The following is a 27,160-nucleotide window of genomic DNA, read 5'->3' on the forward strand; positions in this document are numbered from 1 at the left end:
CACGTGTGCGTTCCTTTTTCAACTTTTTTTAGCTTGTCTTTCCAAGTGTGTGCAGTTACACGAGCTTAGCAGATGTTAATAACAGGTATATAAGTTGAATAACAGTAATAGCTATAATGTATTAAATATCATTTACCTGTCAGACTGATTCTGTGATTTAACTTAATTATACCATTTAATCTTTTTAAAAATACTGAGATGTAATTCACACCCAGAAAAGGAAACAAATCTCACTTGTACAGTTTGGTGGATATACACCTTGTAACCACCCAGATCAGGGCAGATCAAAAAAGAACATTTCTATCAGTAGGGAGCCTGGGAGCCTCATTCATACCGCTCCTCCTAGTCAATCTCCTATTCCCAGAGACAACCATTATTCTGGCTTCTGTCACCACAGAGTGGCTCTGCGTGTCTTTGGACAGCATAGAGAGTGAATAATTTTGTGTTTCTCTTCTTTTGCTCAATATAATGCTTTGCTAAACATTATTGTGTGTATTGAGAGTTTAAAAAATTACTGTGCAATATTCTACAATATAAATATATCACAATTTGTTTATCCATTCACTTGTCAATGGAAATTTGGGACTTTTTTTAAAGCTATTGTGAATACAACTGCTACGAACATTCTTGAACGTATTTTGTGAACCTGTGGAAACATTTCTCTTGAGTATGTACCTAGGAGTATAGCTTGAAGGCTATAGGGTAGGCTAATGTTTAGTTTTATTAGAAGCTCCTAAACAGTTTTCCAAAGTGCCTATACCATTTTGCATTCTTATTTATAGTATATGAAAGTTTTAGTTGTTTTCCATCCTCACCAGTACTGATCAGACTCTAATTTCAGACATTCTAGTGGATGTGCAGTGGAATCTCAATCCTCCCCACCAATGAGGTGTTCCAAGATGTAATTTACATTTAATAAAATGCACTCATTTTAAGTATATAGTTTGATGTGTTTGCAAAAGTGTTTAAAACCACGTAACTATTAATACCACCCCAAGCCATTTTTAGGTATAAATGTTCTATAAGTGCCAATTAGGTTAAGTTAATAGATAGTAGTTTTCATAGTTTCTCTATCAACCATTTGCAACTGGGCTCCTCAGATAATTAAGCCCCAGTGCCCTAAGACGTGCATTGTATGGATCTAGAATGGTGCTAGCTATGTCCATCTTTAGGGAAAATTGAAAAAAAAAGTCATTCAAATTATTTTCCAAGTGCTTAAATTTCTCCCACAAATCCAGTTCTCGAAGGCTGTTCTAGATTCTTGCTTTTTGTCTATTTATTTTGTCTATTATTGAGAGAGGGATTTCTAAATATCTAATTATGATTGTGCATTTTTCTATTTATTCCATTAGTTTTCTTAGGTTTCCTTCATAGAATTCAAGTTTTGTTATTAGATGCATACACATTTATGAATGTTCTTCCTGGTAAATTGACTCTTGCATGATTATAAAATTATGCTAACACTCCTTATTGTGACGTATACCTGCTCTACTTGCTGTCTTTTTTCTTTTCTTTTTTTAAATATTTTTCAAGATGGAGTCCTGCTCTCTCAACCAGGCTGGAGTGCAGTGGCCTGATCTCAGCTCACTGCAACCTCCACCTCCTGGGTTCAAGCGATTTTCTTGCCTCAGCTTCCTGAGTAGCTGGGACTACAGGCGCGCACCACCACGCCCAGCTAATTTTTGTATTTTTAGTAAAGATGGGGTTTCGCCATGTTGTTGGCCAGCTGGTCTCGAACTCCTGACCTCAGGTGATCCACCCGCCTCGGCCTCCCAAAGTGCTGGGATTGTAGACATAAGCCACTGCCCCGGCCTTGCTTTCTTATGCTTATTGTTTGCAGGTATATTTTTGTCTACTCTTTAACTTTCTATCTAAATCAATATTTATAAAGCATATCTCCTATCAACAGTCTTCTAGAGTCTGCTGGGTGTTTCTTTTTTTTCTTTTTTTTTTCTGATGGGGTCTTGCTCTGTTTCCCAGGCTGGAGTGCAGTGGCACAATCTTGGCTCACTGCAACCTCTGCCTCCTGGATTGAAGCGATTCTCCTGCCTCAGCCTCCTGAGTAGCTGGGATTACAGGCTTAGGCCACCATGCCTGGCTAATTTTTGTATTTTTGTATTTATTTTAGCAGAGACAGGGTTTCACCATGTTGGCCACGCTGGTCTCAAACTCTTGACCTCAAGTGATCTGCCCACCTCAGCCTCTCAAAGTTCTAGGATTATAGGTGTAAGCCACGGCGCCTGGTCGAGTCTTGCAGTTTTATCCAGTCTGACAATTTCTTCCTTTTAATTGGAGTGTTTAAACATTTATATTTGGGTAATTATAGATATGACTGGGCTTAAATTACCATTTTTCATTCTTATTTGTCTCCTCTAGGTTTTATTCCTTTGTTACTTGCATCTTCTGTCTTTTCAGCTAAAAAAAGAATTTTTTACTTTCCATTTTACTTCATCTATTGTCTTTTTAGCGGTCCTTAACCTATCAAATTCTATTCAGAGCTGATATTCAGCACTTTTCACTATTTAGTCTTCACTTCTGCTTATTAGGTATATATTATTATCCAGACTTTTTAAATGGATGCAAAAATGGATATCCAAAGAGGGTGAGCTGCTGAAAGTCACGTATGGAAAGGGATGAAGCAAAGATGCCACTTGAAGAATGCTAATTACTTAAATGACCCTGATGACACTTAATTCGGTGGTTCTCTCTATATGGTCATTGCTTGTGCAAATTACTTTTGTGAATGGCATGAAAAAGTATTTGTGCTAAGGACTTGGTGAAATTTCTGTGTAAGTTATCATCAAAAGCTCCTAATAAAAGAATTTGGCATCTCAGAGCCTACCAGTTTGGCTGCTTTCTCATGAAAAATTTCTTTAATTATGAGAAAATATTATTGCTAAGTTTCCCCAAAAGGACACATCCATGAAAGATGAATTACAGTGGGAAAATGTTGAATGTTTTGAGCAAGAGAGATGGGAGAATATTTTAGTTTTGGAATTATTATACAAGTGAAAGTCTGAAGTGATATAAGATATAGGGTAACAAACATTTCTTGATCATGTAGTATACACTAAGTGCTTTTCAGATACATTGCATTTACTCCTACGACAACCGTATGTGGTAGATGCTTCTTCATCTCTAACTTGTAGATGAGGAGATTAAGGCACAGAGAATATGAGATTGTGCTGAGGATCACACAACTGAAAAAAGCTAGTCACTTGAAAGCATGTGCTCTTAACCATTATGCAAATTGACGGTGGAGAGGACAGGGTGGCTTTCCATTTACAGCTCCTCTGGACTGTATTTTATGTAAGCCTCACAACAACTTTCTGAATGGATAAATGTGATTCTTGTTTTTATGGATGGGAAAAAAGAGACAGTGGCCATGAACTTACGAACATCCAACTTCGCTATCAATAAAAGTCTGCTGAGTCCAGGTCTCCTCCAGTGACCAGGATAGACCCATCCTAAAATGAAATAGAATCAGAAGTAGAAGAACTGCATTGAATAAAGGGAAAAGCATATGCTGGGCTCCGAAGGCCAAAAGTGGAAGAATATGAAAGTGAGTCTGGAAATCTGTCTGGAAAAGTTTGGGACAAGGGAAAAAAAGGAAAAGGTGGAGAGAAAAGTTAATTATGAAACACTAAGAATTGAGGTAATCTTAGAACAGAGAGGACAGGTTAATTTTATGAGACAGAAAATAAGCAATTTAAATGATTTTTTGTCTGCATGTGTAATACTAAAAACATATTTTTAATTACTCTTTATATGAATGATAATTCTACCAAGGAAATTCATTGTCTAAAATGAATTAGGTATATTAGAGAGAGAGAAAAAACACCTGAGTTGTCTCAATGGGTCAATTTGAGTTGGTTAAATTTTAGCCCAAATTTATGGAAAAGATTTCCTGCATCAGAATTGGAATGGTTAAAGGTTTTGAGTCACTTTTGATTTATTTCAACTGATTTTTTCATATATAGATTAATACTGCGCAAAACCAGAATAAATTTTGCTAATGGGCAAAACTTTTGCTTTTTTGAACTTTTGCTTTTCTCAAACTAAAACAAGTAGATTAGAGGGTGCCAAAGGATAATAGTCAAACAGTTAACCTGAGATCCTCAGGAGAGTAGGATCTGGATCAAAGGAGGGAGATTATCAATTCTTAATATCCCTTTGGGTTGTTTGACAGGTTGCAATAGGCATGCATGACTTTGAAATAACAATGATTATACAGTAGTAATAATAAATGAAAGTCATTATGTATTGTATGAGCTGAAGCTAAAGACAGGCTAATGAATGTTTTAAACGTTTTTAAAGGAAGATAGGGTTCCTGTAATTAAAAGTTACTATTTTTTTTTAAAATTATACTTTAAGTTCTAGGGTACATGTGCACAACGTGCAGATTTGTTACATATATATACATGTACCATATTGATGTGCTGCACCCATTAACTCATCATTTACATTAGGTATATCTCCTAATGCTATCCCTCTCCCTTGCCCCCTCCCCACAATAGGACCCGTTGTGTGATGCTCCCTTTCCTATGTCCAAGTGATCTCATTTGTTCAGTTCCCACCTATGAGAACATGCAGTATTTGGTTTTCTGTTCTTGTGGTAGTTTGCTGAGAATGATGGTTTCCAGCTGCATCCATGTCCCTACAAAGGACACAAACTCATCCTTTTTTATGGCTGCATAGTATTCCATGGGTTATATGTGCCACATTTCCTTAATCCAGTCTGTCACTGATGGACATTTGGATTGATTCCAAGTCTTTGCTATTGTGAATAGTGTCGCAGTAAACATATGTGTGCTTGTGTCTTTATAGCAGCATGATTTATAATCCTTTGGGTATATACCCAGTAATGGGATGGCTGGGTCAAATGGTATTTCTAGTTCTAGACCCTTGAGGAATCACCACACTGTTTTCCACAATGGTTGAACTAGTTTACAGTCCCACCAATAGTGTAAAACTGTTCCTATTTCTCTACATCCTCTCCAGCACCTGTTGTTTCCTGATTTTTTAATGATCACCATTCTAACTGGTGTGAGATGGTATCTCATTGTGGTTTTGATTTGCATTTCTCTGATGGTGAGTGATGATGAGCATTTTTTCATGTGTCTGTTGGCTGTATGAATGTCTTCTTTTAAGAAGTGTCTGTTCATATCCTTTGCCCACTTTTTTATGGGGTTGTTTTTTTCTTGTAAAATTGATTGAGTTCTTTATAGGCTCTGGATATTAGCCCTTTGTCAGATGAATAGATTGCAAAAATTTTCTCCCATTCTGTAGGTTGCCTGTTCACTCTGATGGTAGTTTCTTTTGCTGTGCAGAAGCTCTTTAGTTTAATTAGATCCCATTTGTCAATTTTGGCTTCTGTTGCCATTGCTTTTGGTGTTTTAGACATGAAGTCCTTGCCCATGCCTATGTCCTGAATGGTATTACCTAGGTTTTCTTATAGGGTTTTTATGGTATTAGGTCTAACATTTAAGTCTCTAATCCATCTTGAATTAATTTTCGTATAAGGAGTAAGGAAAGGATCCAGTTTCAGCTTTCTCCTTATGGCTAGCCAATTTTCCCAGCACCATTTATTAAATAGGGAATCCTTTCCCCATTTCTTGTTTTTGTCAGGTTTGTCAAAGATCAGATGGCTGTAGATGTGTGGTATTATTTCCGAGTACTCTGTTTTGTTCCATTGGTCTATATGTGTGTTTTGGTACCAGTACCATGCTGTTTTGGTTACTGTAGCCTTGTAGTATAGTTTGAAGTCAGGTAGCGTGATGCCTCCAGCTTTGTTCTTTTGACTTAGGATTGTCTTGGCAATGCAGGCTCTTTTTTGGTTCCATATGAACTTTAAAGCAGTTTTTTCCAATTCTGTGAAGAAACTCATTGGTAGCTTGATGGGGATGGCATTGAATCTATAAATTACCTTGGGCAGTATGGCCATTTTATAGTAAAACAGAACTTTGATTTCTAGTTTAAACTGAGTTACATCTGCGTATATTTGTTAGGAACATGAAAAAATAGTAGAAAGCAAAAAAAAAAAAATCTAAAGATTATTCAAATGAATTCACTTGGTTATCTAACTCTATTGATCATTTGTAGCCTTTCTTTTTGATTCATAATGAAGAATTTCAACTTGAGAAATCTGCAAGATTTTGCTAGTAAAATAGTTTTGGGACAGCGTCTCTTTATTTTGGTCTGATGCTGTTTCCTTATGAAACTTTGTAATATATACTATACTGGACAGTCAGCAGAAAGGGCAAAATAAATTAAACTGGATCATTCTGGAGGGAAATTGAAACATTTAAAACAAGCAGAGACAAATTCATAGGACATTTTGTAGGACAGAAATGCAACTATATTTCAATGATCTTAACCTTCTCAATTATGTGGTGCCTTTAATGACCAAAATATTACATATGGTTTTTTGTGCCCTCTCAATTTTCACATGGTATTAACTCTTACGGTTGTGTTGCCTACAGTTATGTACCCTGGAGAACTTCAGTGGATGAAGTAAATTGATATTTTGGTATATATCCTTTATATCTTAATATACAGACATATATACATGTGTGCCAAAAACATTTGGGATCATCTTCTACATACTGTGTAGTGGCTTAATTTGTCTTCAGTTTTCTGGGTATTTTCAACATCTTCTGACATCATTAAGTATTTTTCATCTTCATGGTTTTAAAGTCTGCCTAATATTCCATCCTATAGATGTACTACAATAATCAAGTTTCATATTACTGAGCCTTCAGATTTTTCCCATTGGAAAAAAATTATAATACCCCCTGATATGGAACATTCCTATACGTGGTTGTTTGTGCACTTTTCTAGTTATTTCCTGTGAATTCCTGGAAGTTCTGGGTCAAAAGATGTGAATGTTCTTCAGGCTTTTGATGCAAATTGTCAATCCTTTCAGAAAGGTTGAACTGACCTTTGCAGCAGCATAGATGCAGCTGAAGGCCATTATCCTAAACCTAAGAATTAATGCAGGAACAGAAAACCAAATACTGCGTGTTCCCCCTTCTAAGTGGGAGCTAACCATTGGGTACACATGGACATAAAGAAAGGAACAATCGACACTGAGTCCTACTAGAGGGGAGAGAGAGGAATAGGGCCAAAGGCTGAAAAACTACCTATTGGGTACTTATGCTCACTACCCTGAGTGATGGGATCATATGTACCCCAAACCTCAGTGTCACCCATGTAACAAACCTGCACATGTACCCCCTGAATCTAAAATAAAAATAGGCATTATTTTAAAAAGACCCCAAACCCCCCAAATCAAGGCAAGACCCTCCACCAGCAAAAAGATTATGACTTGCTGAAGACTCATGTTCATTAGCATTTTTTCAACAATAAAGTGTTTTTAATTAAGGTTAAAAAAAGGGTTTACGTATTCCCAGCAGTATGATATGAGATTGCCTGTTCTAAAAAAAATGGATATTATTATTAAAGTAATTTTTATCAATTTGATGATCAAAAACATATTATTTATTTGATTACATATGATGTCAGCTTTTTTAATGTTTACTGCCATTTGCATTTACTTATGAATTCTTAGTTCAGATCACTTACTTGGATTTCTACTGGAGTGTTTCTCTTGATAAAAGTTCTTTACATTTTAAGGATATTAACTTTTCTGTTATTTATATTTATATATATTTATCAGTTTGTTATTGGATTTTTTAATGGTGTTGACATATTAGAAATATTGTATGTGGGTGTGTGTTCAAATCTATTATTGATTTCCTTTCTGTTTCTTCCTTTAGTTTTATGTTTAAAAATCTCAGTTTGAGGTTAAACAACTCACATTTTTTCTATTTCTCTTAAATATTTTATTTTTTTACATTTTATCATTTAATCAATTTTGAATTTGTTTAATGAATGTAGAAACCCAGGTTTTTTTCAAAGTAACCAATCATCAACACCATTTACTGATTATTTATTATCATGTAATTTGAATTACTATCTTTACAATCTACTTAATATTTGCTTTCGTTTAAGTCTGTTTCTCTTTTTCTCTCTTTTTTTTTTTTTTTTTTGAGATGGAATCTCACTCTGTCACCCAGGCTGGAGTGCAGTGGCGCGATCTCTCCTCACTGCAAGCTCCGCCTCCCAGGTTCACGCCATTCTCCTGCCTCAGCCTCCGGAGTAGCTGGGACTACAGGTGCCCGCCACCACGCCGGGCTAATTTTTGTATTTTTAGTAGACACAGGGGTTCACCGTGTAAGCCAGGATGGTCTCGATCTCCTGACCTTGTGATCCGCCCATCTCGGCCTCCCAAAGTGCTGGGATTACAGGCATGAGCCACCGCGCCCGGCCCATTTAGGTCAGTTTCCACACTACTTACTCTGTTACACTGATCTGTTTAGTACTATACTCATATACTATTTTAATTACTGTAGCTTGATGATATGTTTTATTACGAGGTAGTCTTATTTCTCCTTTTTTTTTTTTTTAATATATATATACCTGACCATACTTACCACTTATTCTTCTGTGGGGCAAAGTATTTTTCTTAGGCTACAAGTAAAAAATGTCAGCAAAGCATTTTATTAAAATTTCAGGGGCATGATATGCTCTCAGTATATTCATAAAACATGCTTTTTATGCTTTTCAGAAGAGTTTGACAGCTTTTATCACATAGGTTCTATAATTTCTCCCTCTTTACTCCCTTCCTTTTCAGCTAGAATCTTTGGATTGGTTTGTCTAGGCACCCCTGTGATGTGTCACCCCGCTCAGCATTGGCTTTCTTCCTCCTTGACCCATCTTTGCCTATTGAAGTGTGGCTTCAGGACCCTGTTTCCCGCCTTCTCTCTCACTACTCCCCAACACACCCTTTGCCCTGTCAGTCTGATTCCTTGCTGGTCCTCAAAAATGCATTTTTGCTTTCCTGCTGCCACCATTTTGTTTATACGATTTTAAAAATCTGGGATGTCCCTCCTCCTGTTTTCGATATTTTTTCTAATAGCAACAGATTTTAGCCTATCCATAGATGCAAGCAAGAAAGCCAAAAATTCTGAAAACCATGACTTACAAAGAAGTTATAAGAACTGGAAAAATTAGTTGTGTGATGTGGGGAGTTCCTTAATCTCTCCTCATCTCTGTAATGGGGACAATGGGACCAACCTCATGGGATTGTCAGAATGGTTCAGTGGGATGATGCGTGTAAAGCCTTTGGCAGCATGCCTGGCACATGTGAAGGCCGAAAATGTTAACTGCGATGGTAGCAGAATAATGGCTCCCAAAGGTGTCCACGTCTAATCCCTGGAACCTGTGAATATGTTACCTTATCTGGCAAAGGGACTTTGCAGATGGCTTAAGTTTAGGATTCTGAGTTGAAAAGATTAGCCTCAATTATCCAGGTGGGCCCAGTGCAATCACAAGGGTCCTTCTAAGAGTGAGGAAGGAGAGTCTGAGTGAGAGGAGATGTGATGACGGAAGCGGAATTGAAGTGATCGGAAGGAAGAATAGAGCCAAGAACCTGGAAAAAGGCAAGAAAGCAGTTCTCCCCTAGAACCTCCAGAAGGAATGCAACCCTGCCGATACCTTGATTTCAGCCCAGTGAGACCCATGTCAGACTTTGGACCTACACAGTTGTAACATAATAAATTTGTGTTGTTTTAAACCCCTACATTTGTGGTAATTTGTTATAGCAGCAATAGAAAAATAATGCACCTGTTATCATTAATTTTATCACCATGATCATAATTATTATGAAACCTAGAAAAGAGAAGCCTTAGGACATAATCACAGCCTTAACATAATTAATTAAATTTCTGGTTGGTTCAGGAGATAGAACCAAAATCAATGGTTAGAAGTTACATGGTGCTTGAAATGCTCTCTCTCTCTTTCTCTCTCTATATAATAGGTATATAGAAATACATACATAGAGGATATATATTAATAGAATATATATCTGATAGTAGAATAAAATAGCAAATCACCAGTATATTAGAGGAATCATGCAATGATGACCTCTTATTAGATAAACTGTGCATGTATCCTGTAAAGGGTCAGACTAGATTTTGGTCTTTGGTTTGCTGAACCATCCCCCAGAACCTACCTCTAATGGCTCCCCTCTCATTGTTATACCATCATGATCTCTTGGACTGTCTCTCTCTGCTTTATCCTCATTATTCTTAATTGTTCCACTTCTATGGTATTCATCACATATGTCCTTGGGTTAAATATTAAGATTCCAAGACTCTTGAGCATCAGGGCAGTAGTACTTTGCACACTTAGTAACTTACCCATGGCTTGGCATAGTTTCTTGAACTCACCAAGCATATGTTGAAAAAAATTCATCACAGTTCAAGTGTGTAAAATACTGAAATTGCTATTCATTTTCTTTTGAGTTGATTCACAGGATCAGAGAACTTTTCTGCAATTGTTTAAATGTTGGTTCAGAATTTTATTGATGACATCATGAAATGTAGGGTAGGCGGATAGTACCTATGGAAAGGAGTGTCCCTTTCTCCACCTCCCCTTGTGCTTAAAAACAATTGCTTGCTTCCTATTACCGTATGCTTTCCATTTATCTTTTATGTGATTTGAAGTCAGTGTGTTCTCCTGTAAACCTGAATTCTATTTTTTTTTTTTTTTTTTGAGACAGAGTCTTGCTCTGTCACCCGGGCTGGAGTGCAGTGGCCAGATCTCAGCTCACTGCAAGCTCCGCCTCCCGGGTTTACACCATTCTCCTGCCTCAGCCTCTCGAGTAGCTGGGACTACAGGCGCCCGCCACCTCGCCTGGCTAGTTTTTTTGTATTTTTAGTAGAGACGGGGTTTCACCGTGTTAGCTAGGATGGTCTCTATCTCCTGACCTCGTGATCCGCTCGTCTTGGCCTCCCAAAGTGCTGGGATTACAGGCTTGAGCCACCGCGCCTGGCCCCTGAATTCTATTTTTAGGCAGTACCACTCTTAGACCATTTCAAAAAGGGACCCTAATTTGAGTCCTGCTTTTAAGAGGGTTGTGCATATCACACTGAGAGATAAACACCTCTAAAAAAATTTTCCCATCTTGTAAAAATTATTTTTTTTCAAGTTCAGGAACCAGGTGAGCAAATGACCAGGACCACCTGAGCCTGCAGGCATAGACAAGGATGTAGATGTGAGAGTGGAGGAGTCCACCGAGAGGAAGAAGAAAGTTTCAGCCTCTGTCTTAGACACCAGCAGGTGCCTAGGCAGACAGAGCTCCCCAGATAACTGCACTCCGGTCCTCTGCTCTGCCCATGCAGTGTAGTTTTAGGAGGCCATCTGGAAATCCTGTGTCTGGAAAGTGAGGCCTCAAGGAGACCCAGCTTCCATCCTGTCCCAGTATTTTCATGTCCTTCTTCAGGCTTGTGAATGGCAGGGCTGCCCCAGGAATGGGGGTTCTTAGCCTCAGGCTTGTAGGGCCTTGGAGGAAGTGTGCAGCTTGGGGTACAGCTTGATTGATCTCTTCAATATATTAGATATTTGCTCTGGGCCTCTATTTGTGCTCTTGCCCTGGGCCCTGCAAATGCTACAGGAGGGCCTGCTCCAGACTCTGTCAGTTTCTAACTTTTTTTTACTGGCCTTAAGTAAGTAATTTTATGTATAAAATGCAGATACTATTTTTATTATATTTTGTCCAGTTTGATCACTATTGAATCCTAGTGCCTACAACAGTGCCTGGAACAGAGAAGGCGCTGAACAAAGTTTTGCTGAATAAATGAATGAAATTATTATTATCTTTTAAAAAAGTTTTATTGAAGTAAAATCAACATAAAAGAAACTATACATATTTAAAGGGTACAATAAATTTGACATGTGTACAGACCTGTGAAGCCATTAGCACAATCAAGAAATGAACACATCCATCACTCACAAGTTTCACTGGGCCTGCCCTCTCCCTGCCCCTTTTTGGTCACTTCTCATTAGTTTCCTTGATTTTTATATAAATGGAATCATACCACATATGCTGTTTTTTTTTTTAATCTAGCTTCTTTCACCCCACATAATTATTTTGATATTCATTCATGTTGTTGGGTGTATCAGCATTTCATCCCTTTTTGTTGCTGAGGAGTACTACATTGTATGGCTACATCACAGTGTGTTTACTCATTCACCTGGTGATAGTCATTGGGGTTGTTTCCAATTTGGGATATTACAAATGAAGCTGTTAACATTATGTACCAGTGTTTGTATTAACATCTGCTTTCAATTTTCTTGGATTAATACTTGGGAGTAGAATGGCTGGATCATAAAGAAGGTACACATTTAACCTTCCAAGAAACTGCCAAACTGTTTTCTAAAGTGACTGTACTATTTTACATTCCCACCAGTATACAGGAGTTCAATTTCTTCACATCCTTACCAAGATTTGCTATTGTCTTTCCTTTTGATTTTGACCATTCTAATAGGCATGTAGTGGCATTTCACTGTGGTTTTAACTTGACTTTCTCTAATGAATCATGATTTTGAATTTTTTCTTTGCTACTTGCTTTTTCTGTGCTACAAATGCCATGTATCTTCTTTGCTAGCCATATATCTTCTTTCATGAGATATCTGTTCAAAACTGTTGCCCATTTCACTATTAGATTTTTCTGTGCCACTTGCTTTTTCTGTGCTACAAATGCCATATATCTTTTTTGCTAGCCGTATGTCTTCTTGGGTATCTGTTCAAAACTGTTGCGCATTTTACTATCAGATTTTTTCTTATTATTGTGTTTTAATAGTGCTTCATGTATTTTGCACACAAGTCCTTTATCAGGTATATGATGTGCAAATATTTCTCCCCAGTCTGTGGCTTGTCTTTTCATTCCCTTAACAGTCTGTTTTAAAGAGAACAAGGTTTAATTTTTGAACAAGTCCAATTTATCAATTCATTCTTTTATGGAATGTGCTTTTGGTGTTGTGTCTAAGAAATCTTTGCCTAACCAAAGATGACAAAGGTTTTTTCCTGTGTTTTCTTCTAGAAATTTTGTAGTTTCAGATTTTATACGTAGGCCTATGTTTTAAGTTAATTTTTGTATATGATGTGAGATATGGATGTAAGTTCATCTTTTTTCCTTTTTGCATTTGGATATTCATTTTTTTCCAGCGTCATATTTTGGAAGACTATCCTTTCTCCAATGAATTGCCTTTATTGAAAATCAGTTGTCCATTTATGTGGGAGTCCAGTTATGGACTCTCTATTCTGTTCCATTGATCGATCTATCTTTAGGCAAACACCATATGCTCTTGATAACTCTAGCTCTATAAGTTTTGAAATTAGGTAGTAATAGCCCTCCAACTTGGTTTTTCTTAAGGAAATGATTTTTAAATCAAGGGAGAACTGTGAATTATTGGTTGTTTAAAAGAATCTTGCAATGTTTCAGAGATAGCTTTTGCTTTGGGGAGTAATATGACTGCGTGACCTTTCTTATTGTTTGTGCACTGAATAAATGGAAATTGCCATATCGTTTACTAGAGCCTGCATATTCTCTAAAATTAGTGTACACAAAGAAGGAAACAATAGACACTAGGGCCTACTGGAGGGTGGAGGGCGGGAGGAGGGTGAAGATTGAAAAACAACCTATTGGGTACTATGCCCATTACCTGGGGGACAAAATTATATGTACACCAAACTCCCAAGACACACAATTTATCCATGTAACAAACCTGCATATGTGCCCCCTAAATATAAAATAAAATTTGGAAAGAAAAATTTTTTTCAAATAAAATTGGTGTGTAAATCATGTCACTATTTCACAATTATTTAATATTTTCCTATAATTGAGTTTTATATATTACTGCATTGAACATTTGTCAATCACCATGAGACAGTCAAAATTTATTTTTTGTTTTTCATTATTTCTGTCCCTCTTAGACTTACATCTCCCATAGGAATTCATTTGGATATAAATGTCCCATTTTCAGACATATATATCTGAGTTATGAACTGTTTCTCTAGTCTTGTAAGTTCTGCTTCTTGGAAAATATTTATTCAGGCTTCAGTTTAGCAGTTAACCCAGATATATCTTATCATTACTTTTTCTCCTGAGGCCCCATTGTCGTATTCCCTTCCAGACATGCTGGTGTACCTCAATTATAAAGATGCTTCCTGATGTGTAATCATTTTAGAGTGCTTTCTTGATTTGCTCTGTATAGTTCTTTTCTTAACACCCTATACTCTAAGGGAAGGAGGAGAAAAGGAAATGGATTCAATGACCATTTATGGCCTCTGGGAAGTCATAAATAAATAAGGCACAATCTTCATGCTGGAAGAGCACATGGACTCCATAAGGAGGAAACAGTAATTATAATACAGGGCACTGAGGGATGATGGGGTGTTTGCAACATGCTGGAGCAGTGAGGAGAGGAGGGAGTTTCCATGACCAACAACAAGATCATAAATCTCTGGAACCTGTCTAAGGCAGAGGTCATTGTAGAGCCTTCACAGAATAAGGATGCATTAAGGGTTTGGTAAAGAGTAATACACCATAGCGTCTCTGTTTATGTTAGCACAAGAGGTCAATGTAAATGGGAAAAGCATCGCCTGCCCCCAGTGTGAATGAGGAGAGCAAGCCTTGGCAGAACTGTGCTCTTTTGCCCAGCATAGTGGTGAGGCACCTCCACAGTGCATTCTGGGGAACGTCCTCAAGACATTTCCTCCAAGCTTTAGAAAGGTGTTGGCTTTCCTACAGATGATGAGGAAAAGTATATAAACAAATGTATTGTCCTCTGGAACATCAGGCCTCTGGCCTGGTCTAAGGGAGAAGAGCTGACAGGTACAAGTGGAAGCCCCTTCTGAGGAGTATTCCCTGGCATCCCTGAACCCTTGAATAGGTAGGTGGGAGCCACATGGGCTTGGACCCTGGATCCTGCACCACAGCCATATTCTAGGACTGTTCTTTTCTTGACACACCCTACACTCTAAGGGAAGGAGGAGAAAAGGAAATGGATTCAATGACCATTTATGGCCTCTGGGAAGTCATAAATAAATAAGGCACAATCTTCATGCTGGAAGAGCACATGGGCTCCATAAGGAGGAAACAGTAATTATAATACAGGGCACTGAGGGATGATAGGGGTGTTTGCAACATGCTGGAGCAGTGAGGAGAGGAGGGAGTTTCCATGACCAACAACAAGATCGTAAATCTCCGGAACCTGTCTAAGGCAGAGGTCATTGTAGAGCCTTCACAGAATAAGGAGTAATAGAAATAATGAAAAAAAAAAAAAGATGTAGGGAACTTTATTTTTTCTTAAAATCTTGGAGCTCATGCAACCAAATTGTTCTTCAATATGGAAGAGAAGGTTGGTTATTTGTTTATCATACTCTATCTCATTACCACAGGTACAAGGATCTGAAGACAATGTGTACTTCCTTACACTGGGCCTTCATTTTTTTGGTCTATATATTTCATTTTGGTAGTATAACCTCTCAGGGACTACATATCCAAACTTAGAGTTGGGGGAGGTGTTTAATGACCCTTTTAAGATCCTTGTAACCCTAAATTCAGATTATAATTTGTTCCATCGCTGCTCCTGTGGAGCTTGGCATGTATTGTGACTCTCCAAAGCCCATGGTCTTCAGTCTAAGTCAGTTTTACCAGAGTGTGGAGAGATTATCAGTGTGATGCTAGAGACATGTTGCCTCACACTGCCTTGACTAGGAGGGCCGTCTTCTGTGCCACAGAGAGTGAGGGGGAAACAAGGCAGTGTCGGCTGGTAAGTTCGTGAGTGTTCTCCAGAGAGACAGAACCAATACATATATGGATTATATGTATATACACACACACACACATATATATATATATAGATCCTGCCCTACTGTCAAGTTCTGGGACTGCCAAGAGAGCAACAGATAGAATGAAAAAGAGATGTAGGACACTTTCTTTTTTCTTAAAGTCTTTTCTTGAAATTCATTTTATACATATACACACATACATATGGAGAGAGAGAGAGAAAGATTGATTTGTTGTAAGAAATTAGCTCACACACAGTTATGGAGGCTGACAAGTCCTGAGATCTGCAGGATGAGTCGGCAAAACCTGAAGACCTGGAAGATCTGATGATGTAGTTCCAGTCTGAAGGTTGGCCAGCTTGAGTCCCCAAGAGAGCCAGTGTTTCAGTTTGTGTCCACAAGCATGAAAAGTCAGTGTCTCAGGTTGAAGGCAGTTAGGCAGAAGAAATCCTTTCTTACTTGAGGGAGGGTCAGACTCTTTGTTCTGTTCAGGCCTTCAACTGATTGGATGAGGCCCACCACATTAGGGAGGGGGATCTGCTTTACTCAGTCTACTGATTTAAATGTTAATCACATCCAAAAACATCTTCATAGAAACATCAAGAATAAGTCTGAGCAGGTATCTGGGCACCCCCTGGCCCAGTCAAGTTGACACATAAAATTCACCACCACAGATGGGTTGAGGAGGTATGTCCTTCTTTCAAGTGTAGATGAAGAGTATTGGATTTTTCTAATGTCCAGAAGCTAGCAAAGTAATAATTTAAAATTTGTTCTTTTGACTCATAACTGATACCTTTAACTTTTATCTTTAAACTCATACTCATTGGGAAACTGATCTAAAACATACTTACATCTTTTCATGAACTGGTCCAGGACCCAGAGCTGAGAATTTGGAGCATTGCTTCTCTGTCTTCCTCTTAGATTAATAATAGTAATGCCAACAATGATAATGTAGATAATAATTATTTAGCCTTTGTCACATGCTAGGCACTGTTCTCAAGGCTTTACATATGTTAATTCATTTACTCCTTAAAACCACCCTATGAACTAGATCCATTACCATCCTTATTTTGCAGATCAGAAAATTAAGGCACAGAGATGATAAGTACGTACTGAAGGTCATATTGCTAATTAGGGACAGAGCTGTTACTCAAGCACAAATGATCTGGCTCTTAATTTGAAAAGGCCTCAGAGATGACCTGAGATAATCTCCTGATTTTAAAGATGAAGAAAAGGAGGCTTGGAGAAGGTAAACTATTTGCTCAGAGTCACACAACCTGTAGGAGGCACCTCTCTAGTAGGCATCCTGGTTCTTTCCCATGATGCTGCCCTGACTACAGTCACCTTATTTTTGGGCTCCTTGGTCCTCATTCATCACTTTCCCTATTGCTACCCAGATAGAGACTTCCGTAAGCTTCCTTGACTTTAGGAAGGATGCTAACATTGCAGACTTTGTGAGTGAGAGCATTGGTTTCATTGTGGCTTGCTGTTTGATAGTCTTCTTACAGAATGCACTTGAAGAATCAGCACAAAACATCTTTAATGTTGGCACTGAAGATCTTTGGCCACTTTAAAATTCATATTCATATCCGATGTAGTTGGGATCACTTTCCAACCAGCATTATCCACAATGATTCATATTCTGTGTAATGCCTTCAGGAAGGAATTGTAACAGCAGGGTGCTGTTGGTGGGCAGAGGGCTAAACAATGGAGAGAAGGCCGCATAGTTATTCCACAGTTAACCAGTTTGGGTGACTGTGTTCTAGATTAAATGCATTTCAGAGTTTACCTTGTTGTTATAAGAAAGTCACACAAGACTAAACACATGCCCCCCAAAAATACATGCTATTTTTAAAAATAAAAAACTCTCAAACCCCAATGACTCAGCATACAGTTTGTGTCTTTGGGTACAATATTCATTAATGCTATTTGAGAAATATTTTTGGTTTTTCTCTGGGTACATTCCTGTCCCCTGGAAGTTAGGTATGGCCATATGATTTGGTGTGGCTAATGAAACAGGAGTGGAAATGTTGTGTGCCTCTTCAGGGTAAAAGTTTTAAGAATGAGTGTGTGCGTCACCACATTTCCTTCCTCTTGCTTTGCGGAAGTGCAGGAGTGGGGCCTCCCTCTGCCTGCTCCCTGTGTGAGGACTGGGGAGAGCAGAGTCCCCAAGCCAACCTGCCTGGACAGGGAGCATGAGCAGGAAATGAAAGGTTGTTTGGTCCCCTGCCCTCCACCTATGTCTAGCTGTCTTCCATCTATCTATTTATATTTTTAAGTATAGATTTACAGGAAGTTGCAAAAATAATAGAGAAAAATCCCATATAGCATTCTTCAGTACTTCCCCCATGGGTGTAACTTACATAACTATAAAATATTTAAGTCACTGAGATTTTGGGGTCACCTCAGCATTAGCTGTTCTATTTTGACTAATAGAGGTGTTTTTTTAAATGCATACCTTAATTACAGGAGCATGAAACTCTTCAAACCCCCATCACATTTTGATTGCCCCCGCTTTTGTGCAATAGCATGTTTTTCCCTGTTGTAGTTACTCACATGTATTTTTATTGCTCATCTGCCAGATCACAAGCTCCCTAAGAGAGTACATCTTATTCATCTTTAAATCCCTCCCAAAACATTGTTGTAGAAGGTACTTTAAAATGTTAATGAATGAATGATGTATTGCTGTGTAGTTGCTAGCCTTTTAGGTATAAAGGATGGGAAATAAGCAGCTCATCTGGAGACTTAGAGGGGTTAAGTGTCCTAAAGTCCATCATTTTTCAGCTGCTTCGGTATTGAGCAGTGGGATCATCCAAGGATATGGTGGAAGTCTGGGAGGTTGAATAATAATAATAATATTTGGCAGAAGTATGGCAGGCAGAGAGAGATTCCGTTAGGCATAGAATTAATTCTACCTTGCATTTACAGGCCACATTCCTTCCTTATTTGCCAAACTATAGACTTTCATTGCCTTCGAAAATTTATCTACGAGTATATGTATCTTTTGAGTTAAGATTTTCATTCTGAAATCATGTTACTTCCCTCTCCCCCACTATGAGATTTTTGTAGCCATCTACCTTTGGGAGAAAAATCATATCCCAGTTGAAGTTGAAGTCAGCAGTGCATGTTCCCCTGTGGCCAGGTGTTTTATGATGGGGACACTTTCGTAAGGACTTCTGAAAAACTGGAAAACAATTGGACCACTGACATCTGGTTTTAGGGCTGCCCATTTTTCTTGTGCTGCTGGGATATAAATAGAAGTCTGCAACCTTCCCTCTGGGCCCCATAATACCAGCTCATCCCCACCGATCTCTTCTTTCAGATCTCTGTCCAGTCTTCCCTCTGTACTCTAGCCGGCGTTCTCCACAATCCTCTTAAGGTGGGCTTTGTCCAACCCAGAAATGAGCACAGCACTCTAGAGGCTGAACATTGTAAATCCCTGGCTTCTGTTCAGGATTTACACTGGTCTCAGGCTCTCTCTTCCTCTCTCCATTCTAATGATGTATGGTTAACCTAGTACTTCAATATTGAGAGAATAATTAGATCATGGAGTAGTTGTGGTCATATTTGTTTAATTTTTTTTTTTTTTTTGAGACAGAGTCTCGCTCTGTCGCCCAGACTGGAGTGCAGTGGCGCGATCTCCACTCACTGCAAGCTCCACCTCCCGAGTTGACACCATTCTCCTGCCTTAGCCTCCTGAGTAGCTGGGACTACAGGTGCCCGCCACCACGCCTGGCTAATTTTTGTATTTTTAGTAGAGACGGGGTTTCACCATGTTAGCCAGGATGGTCTTGATTTCCTGACCTCGTGATCCGCCCGTCTCGGCCTCCCAAAGTGCTGGGATTACAGGCGTGAGCCACCGCACCCGGCCATATTTGTTTAATTCTTTGGCTTTCCTTTGAGAATAAAAACTGAGGACAAATATTTGAAGGTCTTCAGAAGATGATTTCAAAGATACAGAGAGGGAATGTCAGTGTCAGAAGAAATGATTCTGAATTATCATTCAAGATGTAAGATTGCACTTGCTAAGCCACATTCCAATATAAGGTGAATAAAAGTAAACAAGCCTCACCTGAACTCATTTCCTGGGAGATAGATAGGGTAGTAACTTATTTTGGTCTTATATCATAGCTCATAAAACACAGAGGCATTCTGCTTATCTTCTTGTATGGGAGAACTTAAATTAGATACCACAGATGAGTAGAAACAAACTGTACCTAGGGTGCAGCTTCTGGGAGTATATCTTACAGAAATATTTGAAATCAAAAGACGTGCCCTGAATGCAGATATATCCAGAGTGAAAATAGGAGAGTCTGATTACAAAGCATAGATAAGAATATCATCTGGTGTCAGGCAGGGCTATTGTAAGTCACCTGGGTTGGCTGCCCTGAGCCTTTTGTTGAAAGCAAGATAGAAACTGGCTTGAGGAGGCCAAGCGAATTATTTGTGAAGGATAGTTAATGACCGAGGATTTCTCCTGGGACAGGGCTGCCTGATTTATTATCAGTTACAGCTTAATAGTCCTTGGAGCTGATGCAAAGAGTTAGGGACTCTATTGTTTTCTAAATAATGTTTCCATGACTAGTTGCTAGGATTGGGTAGGAGCAGAGTGTGGGCTGAGGAGTGACTGGGTGGGCAAAATACAATGATGTGCCCACGTTGTTATGGCAGCCAACAGGAGGGCAAACCCAGTGAGAAAATGAACCCAAGTGACGCAAAGAAAGAAACTGCAGTAAGAACCACATACGGCCAGGCGCGGTGGCTCATGCCTGTAATTCCAGCACTTTGGGAGGCTGAGGCAGGTGGATCACGAGGTCAGGAGATCGAGACCATCTTGGCTAACACAGTGAAACCCCGTCTCTACTAAAAATACAAAAAATTAGCTGGGCGTGGTGGTGGGCACCTGCAGTCCCAGCTACTCAGGAGGCTGAGGCAGGGGAATGGCGTGGACCTGGGAGGTGGAGCTTGCAGTGAGTGGAGATCATGCCACTGCACTCCAGCCTGGGCGACAGAGCGAGACTCCATCACACACACACACACACACACACACACACACAACAACAACAACAACAAAACACACATATATACATATCCTTGTTGGCTATAGATAGATTTGGTGTCCTCAAACTGTCACCTATGCTTCTTGTCATCCAGCTACTAGCCCAAATGCCGCCTGCGGGGCTACCCATTCTAAATACTCTGCTCCCACCCTCTATCTCTCTCTAATAGTCAAGTCTATTTTATTTCATTTTTTTGTACTCATCACTGCTGATATTATATTTTAGTTATTTTTTATTGTCTTCCCTACACTAGGATGTGATAACCATGAAATCAGGGCTCTGTCCTTTTTCCATGATATCCTAGAGACTGGTATAGAGCCTGGCACAGAGTTGGTACTCAATAAACATTTGCTAGATGAAAAACTGTGTGCTGCCTGGGAAGAAACACTATTTTCTTCTTATTTAAAGTTTGAATTTCTGGCTAAAAACATTTGTTTAGCAAAAGTGCGCCTCTGTGAAGCAATGAGATTATCCTTGCGATCTTTGTGTTTCTCATAGCTTGTTCACAGGAGCCATTAGTCAATGCAAAGTCAGGGGGAGGAATTCTGGGGCTTCCAATGAGCTTCTGTAAGTGATGGTCACATAACCAGACTGGGACTGGAAATATGGCAGTCTGAATATGGAGGTGACATAGACATAGCTCACTGGAATCCAGGACAACAATCAGTAACAGGTATGAAGTGCTTACAGTGTGCCAGCTGTTCTGCTGAGCGTTTTATATACAGTGTCATTTCACCTCCACAACTACATGATGAGATAAATTCTATCACTTAACCCATTTTATTGATGAGGAAACAGGCACAGAGAGTTTAACTTACCAAAGGTTATCTAGCTGTTTAGTGGTAGAGCTGGTCTTCAGATGCACTTCATAGGATCATGCTGAAAAGTACTGAGATCATTAGTCTGAAGTGTTTAGTTTGTGCTCAGTATAGTTTGTGCTCAGCAACTGTGTCCTCTCTCTCTCTCTTTCTTTTTTCTTGTTGGTGCTTTTCTAAACTCCTGATATTGTGGTTTCTTGCTTTCCCATGGACTGCTCTTTTTGATTGGGTGTTAAGGAAATATAAGTATTCTATGATATGTTTAATAGTGCAAAACATGCAAGTGCAAATAGAAAAGTCAATACTAATGAATGAAGTATCTGAACTAGGGTACTGGGAATGGGTACCACAAACTGTTAGGTCCCTACTCATACCATTCCTGGAGTGAGTGGCCTGTGATGAGGTTACAGGCTCCTGGTGTGAGTTCAGTCACTAAGTAACTTTGAGAGCTTGGGTAATGCTATTTAGTTTCTGTGGCATCCCCAAGGTCTATGTTTTATTTTCTCTAAAATGGAGGGTAAAATGGGGGCACTGAGGAAGGTAAACTCTAAAATTCTGTGTAACTCGAAGAACACACAGTAACACTATTCCTTGGCCACTGTGCTGTGTGTGGACTCCGTGGTTTGATGCAGCACTAGGCTGGCCTTCCAGCAGGGGTGCTTCTGGAAGAAGGCCCTGCTGCGGCCAGCTGCATGCAAGTCCAGAAGGCCGGGACACAGCCGCCTTCCTCTCATGCTGCTGGCTACACCACAGGCAGCTTCCCCTCAGGCTGATAAAACTTTGACAAAACAGAAAACACATTGTAACTATTTTTAAAACTATTTTATGGCAACTTGCCCTGAATCAGAGCATTTTCCTGGATACCTCAGGCTGCAGGAAAGGGCTGGGAGAAGCAGAGCAGTCATTGCCTAAACTGTATTAGGGCTGGTAAGCAAAGGCTATAGGCCAGGTAACCCAGAGGTCAGATACAAGATGGTGAGCTAAGGTTCTCAGACGGGTGTGGGGAAGCAGTTTTTCTCCCCAGGGGAAATTTATCAATGCCTAGAGACATCTTTAACAGACATGACTCAGGGGTGCTATTGGCACCTAGTGGGTAGAGGCTAGGGATGTTAGTAAAGATTCTGCAATGCAAAGGACAGCTCTCTAGAACAAGTTAATTTCACGTGTACACTATAGTATTATTAACTGGAGTCACTATGCTTTACATTAGGTTTCCAAAACATTTATCTTATAACTGAAAGTTTTTACCCTTTGACCAGCATCTCTCCATTTCCTCCCTCCCCCAGCCCCTGGCAACCACCATTCTACTCTGTTTCTACGAGTTCAGCTTTTTAAGATTCCACGTATAAGTGAAGTCATGCAGTATTTGTCTTTCTCTGCCTTTTTTCACTTAGCATAATGCTCTCCAGGTTCATCCAATGAGAATATTAACTCTAATGACAACTTGAAATTGGAGATCTAGATTTTTTAGTTGGCAAATAAGACATTAAAACGGGCCGGGCGCGGTGGCTCAAGCCTGTAATCCCAGCACTTTGGGAGGCCGAGACGGGCGGATCACGAGGTCAGGAGATCGAGACCATCCTGGCTAACACGGTGAAACCCCGTCTCTACTAAAAATAGCTGGGCGAGGTGGCGGGCACCTGTAGTCCCAGCTACTCGGGAGGCTGAGGCAGGAGAATGGCGTAAACCCGGGAGGCGGAGCTTGCAGTGAGCTGAGATCCGGCCACTGCACTCTAGTCCGGGCGACAGAGCGAGACTCCGCCTCAAAAAAAAAAAAAAAAGACATTAAAACGTAAAATGCATTGTAGTAGCTTTTTAAACTAGATGTCAACCCTTTTTGTGGCTGCAGTACCTAAAACTATTTGGGAAAAAAACCCAGTGACCCCTTGAATAAAAGTGAAGGACTCCAGCATGGGAGCTGTCACCACATTTTTCTTCAGGTGTCGCTTGGCCAAAGGGAAGCAAGGGGAGTATTTTCCTGTAAAACAGATGTCTAGAGTCACATGAATACAAACATTTGCAGGGTAAACACTGTATAACATCTTACTTTTCTGGAGATTACTTTTTGGGCACTTTTAGGAAATGATTGTGAATCAAAGAGTGAACTCTCCACCCTCTACACATTTTAACCACCAAAATCATTGTCACAGAATTCAGAAAATAAAGCTACAGTATTAGCAGAGGCCCATAGGCCCTCTTTCACAAGTATTTATTTTATAAAGCCATCCATACAGTAAGAAAAAGCAAAATTAAGGTAATAAAGAACGTGGTAGAATGAGAGAAAATATTTTCAATCATTTCATCAAGTTTATGTTTATTGTAATACATAAAACATAATAGGAGTACTTACAAATCTGAAAGAACACTAAATTGAAAGTGGATAAGTAGACATTATAGTTATCATCTATTGAATCTTTACTACATCCAGGTATTGGGTTCAGCATTTTAAGAACATTATTTCATTGATTCTTAAATAACACTGCAGAGGTGGGTATGTTTGACATATGAGGACACTTAAGCTTAGAGAAGGTAAATAATTGGTTCAAAATGACATACAAGAAAGAAAACCCAGTAAATTGGCATTTGAAAACTATTTAATAACAAAATGAACAAAATCTCTGAGAAATATTGGATTATGTAAAGATAGCCTGCAACTCATTGGTCTTCCTAAAAGAGATGGAGAGAGAGCAAGCAACTTGAGAAACATTGTTGAGGATATTGTCCACCAAAATTTCCCGAATCTTTCCCTTACCCTTGGCCATAAAGCAATTTTCAACAAGTTAAAAAAAAAAAGAAAATATACCAAACATACTCTTGGACCACAGCACAATAAAAATAGAAATCAATACCAAGAAGATCACTCAGAGTCATACAATTACATCAAAATTAAACAACCTGCTCCTGAATGACTTTCAGGTAAAGAATGAAATTAAGGCAAAAATAAAAAAAGTTATTTGAAACTAATGAAAACAAAGGTACAAACTTACCAGAGTCTCTGGGATATAGCTAAAGCAATGTTAAGAGGAAAGTTTATAGCACCAAATGCCTACATCAATAAGTTGGAAAAATCTCAAAATTCACAAGCTAACATCACACCTAAAGGAACTAGAACAACATGGGCAAACCAACCCCAAAGCTTACAGAAGAAAAGAAATAACCAAAGTCAGAGTGAGAGGTGACAACATGCTAGCAGCGCTCGCTCTGGATGCCTCCTTGACCTTGGCGTCCACTCTGGCTGGGGGCTCCAGGAGCCTTTCAGCCCACTGCTGCACTGTGGGAGCCCCTCTCTGGGCTGACAGAGGCTGGAGCTGGCTCCCTCTGCTTGCAGGGAGGTGTGGAGAGAGAGGCGCGGATGGGAACCTGGGCTGTGCACAGCGCTTGTGTGAGCTCCAGCTGGGGCAGTGAGGGGTTTAGCACCTGGGCCAGCAGCTGCGGAGGGTGTGCCAGTCCCCCAGCACTGCCGGCCTGCCCGCACCATGCTCGAATTCTCACTGGGCCTCAGCCGCCTGCCTGTGGGGCAGGGCTTACAACCTGCAGCCCACCATGGCCGAGCCACCTGGCCCCGTGGGCTTCCATGCGGCCCTAGCCTCCCTGCGGCCTAGCCTCCCTGATGGGTGCTGCCCCCTGCTCCCCAGCGACCAGTCCCATTGACTGCCCAAGGGCTGAGGAGTGCGGACAGGGCACTGGCCCAGTCATGGGATCCACTAGGCGAAGCAAGCTGAGCTCCTGAGTCTGGTGGGGACTTGGAGAACTTTTATGTCTAGCTAAAGGATTGTAAATGCACCAATCATCACTGTGTGTCTACCTCAAGTTTTGTAAACGGACCAATCAGCTCTCTGTAAAACGGACCAATTAGCGCTCTGTAAAATGGGCCAATCAGCTCTCTGTAACATGGACCAATTAGCTCTCTGTAAAATGGGCCAATCAGCTCTCTGTAACATGGGCCAATCAACTCCCTGTAAAATGGGCCAATCAGCAGGATGTGGGTAGGGTCAGATTAGGGAATAAAAGCAGGCTGCCGGGGCCAACAGCTGCAACCTGCTGTGGTCCCCTTACACACTGTGGAGGGTTTGTTCTTTCAGTCTTTGCAATAAATCTTGCTGCTGCTCGCTCTTTGGGTCCAAGCCGCCTTTTTGAGCTGTAACACTCACTGCGAAGGTCTGCAGCTTCACTCCTGAAGCCAGCGAGACCACAAGCCCACCAGAAGGAAGAAACTCCAGACACATCTGAGTATCTGAAGGAACACACTCTGGACACACCATCTTTAAGAACTGTAACATTCACCACGAGGGTCCGCAGCTTCATACTTGAAGTCAGTGAGACCAAGAACCCACCAATTTCAGACACAAAAGTAGAACTGAATGAAATTGATATGTGAAAATCGATGTAAAAGAACAACGAAACTGCCTGTTTGTTCTTTGAAATATTAAACAAGATTGATAGACTGCTAGCTAGATTAATAAAGAACAAAAGAGAGAAGATCCAAATAAACACATCAGAAATGACGAAAGTAACATTACTACCAACCCCACAGAAATACAGGAAACCCTCAGAGACTACTACAAACACGTCTGTGTACACAAACTAGAAAACCTAGAAGAAATGGGTAAATTCCTGGAAACATACAATCTCCCAAGACTGAACCAGGAAGAAATTGAAATCCTGAACAGACCATTAACGAGTTTCAAAATTGAATCAACAATAAAAAACCTACCAACCAGAAAAAGCTCCAGGCCAGATGGATTCACAGCCAAATTCTACCAGATAAACAAAGAAGAGTTGGTACCAAGCCTCTTGAGATTATTCCAAGAAACTGAGGAGGAGGAACTCCTCTCTCACTCACTCTATGAGGCCAACATTATTTTGACATGAAAACCTGGCAGAGACACAATGAATAAAGAAAAATTCAGGCCAATATCCTTGTTGAACATAGACGCAAAAATCCTCAACAAAATACTAGCAAATTAAACCCGGGAGCAGATCAAAAAGCGAATCCACTATGATGAAGTAGGCTTTACTCCTGGGATGCAAGGCTGGTTCAACATATGCAAATCAGTAAATGTGATTTCTCACATAAACAGAACTAAAAACTACACAATCATCTCGATAGATACAAAAAGAGGCTTTCAATAAAATTCAACATTCCTTCATGTTAAAAACCCTCAACAAACTGGGCATCGAAAGAACATACCTCGAGATAGTAAGAGCCATCTATGACAAACCTACAGTCAACATCATACTGAACAGGCAAAAGCTGGAAGCATTCCCCTTGGGAACCAGAATGAGACAAGGATGCCCACTGTCTTCATTCCTTTTCAACATACTATTGGAAGTCCTACCTAGAGCAGTCAGGCAAGTGAAAGACATAAAGTACATCCAAATAGGAAGAGAGGAAGTGAAACTGTCTTTGCAGATTATATGATTCTATACTTAGAAAACCCTATAATGTGTATCCAAAGGCTCCAAGAGCTGATAAACAACTTTAGTAAAGTTTCAGGATACAAACTAGAAACAATGTACAAAAATCAGGAGCATTTCTGTAGACCAACAGCATCCAAGCTGAGAGCCAAATCAAGAATGAAATC

General features: G+C 39.8%; 1 protein-coding gene and 1 long non-coding RNA gene across 2 annotated transcripts in view; both read left to right on the forward strand.

Moving 5' to 3' along the window:
* RTN1 (reticulon 1) overlaps positions 1 to 27,160 on the forward strand; it is a 281,316-nt gene that overhangs the window by 26,971 nt on the left and 227,185 nt on the right. The window lies entirely within an intron of this gene.
* Positions 17,935 to 25,415, forward strand: LOC117069545. Its single transcript, XR_004431587.1, has 3 exons — positions 17,935 to 17,946; positions 18,564 to 18,565; positions 25,307 to 25,415. It is a non-coding gene; the product is annotated as an uncharacterized LOC117069545 (long non-coding RNA).

The sequence above is a fragment of the Trachypithecus francoisi genome, unplaced genomic scaffold, assembly GCF_009764315.1.
Source record: "Trachypithecus francoisi isolate TF-2019V2 unplaced genomic scaffold, Tfra_2.0 Lachesis_group3, whole genome shotgun sequence".
In the NCBI taxonomy this organism is placed as follows: domain Eukaryota; kingdom Metazoa; phylum Chordata; class Mammalia; order Primates; family Cercopithecidae; genus Trachypithecus; species Trachypithecus francoisi.